Here is a 1,287-nt window from a genome sequence, read left to right as displayed (position 1 = left end):
CACACACACACACACACACACACACACACACACACACACACACACACACACATATATATATCATTATGAAGTTACATAATTTATACATATTATAAAAATTACTATTTTATTTTGAATTAATATATGAGCAAATAAGAAGAAGTCTAGTGGCAAAGCCGCATACGGAACGCTTACTTTATAATTAAATATAATGCTTTTGACCATATTGTTGGGGGATAGAAATGTAATGATTTATAGGAGACCTTTTAATCTTTTGGGTTTACATAAACACTACTTAAGTCCTATGTATTTATATATCTACCAATTAAAATTTCATATTATATGAAATATATCATCATTTTAATTTTTTAAAAAATAAAATACATCTTTTCATGCATAGATAAGAGGACATATATGTAAATACCTAGGAGTTGAATGGTATGTCGGTAAATCTTCCTTTTTTTTCGTATTTTTGTAAGGGAAGTTTACATAAATAACACCAATTATTATATATATTTACATATTTCATATCAAGCGGTAGATTTGATGTGATATGAGGGGTGTAAACCCAAGCTGTGCTCGTGTTCGGCTCGTTTATATTTCAAGCTCAAAAAGTGTCGGCTCGTTTGCTTAACGAACCGAACACGAGCCATTCACAAACAAAGAATCGTTTTGACAATGCTAATAACGTAGCCATAAGATGTTAATGACTGAGACAATATTTACAACATCATTTGAATCTAATTTAATATTTTTTTATTTTTTTTTCTTAATTAATACTTTTAATTGATTCTAAATCATTGTAGCCTTGTTGTCAATTAAATTTTTTAAAAATACTACTTATCATATATATATATATATATATATTTATGTAGTGAAAGCAGCTGCCCTCATGTGCCTAACTATTTGTAGACCGCCCTCACTACTGGCAAACCGACGAGAGGGGGATTTGAACTCGTGACATGAGGGGACTGACAATATTTATTAAGGGTGTTGTTAGGGGATTTTTTTTTAATTTTTTTTTATTTTTCTTTGGTTGTGTCTTAATTTAAAATGAAAGAATATTTAGTATCTTTAATAAGTGTTGTTTATAAAGAACAATTTGAATTTATATTCATCTTAATGCTAGAAAATTGTCAAATAAATATGATATATTTTTTTAAGAGAAATATATCATAAAATTCATTTAAGATGAAAATACTCTAGCTTTATAGAAATGGAAATCAAACTGCCTACAAGCAATCACATAAATTTTCATGCAATGAGCTGCCATTTTCTTTTCTCTTTTATGATCCTTGCTCCCATGTG

The sequence above is a fragment of the Phalaenopsis equestris genome, unplaced genomic scaffold, assembly GCF_001263595.1.
Source record: "Phalaenopsis equestris unplaced genomic scaffold, ASM126359v1 Scaffold000094, whole genome shotgun sequence".
Classification (NCBI taxonomy): Eukaryota; Viridiplantae; Streptophyta; class Magnoliopsida; order Asparagales; family Orchidaceae; genus Phalaenopsis; species Phalaenopsis equestris.
This window is presented reverse-complemented; position numbering follows the sequence as displayed.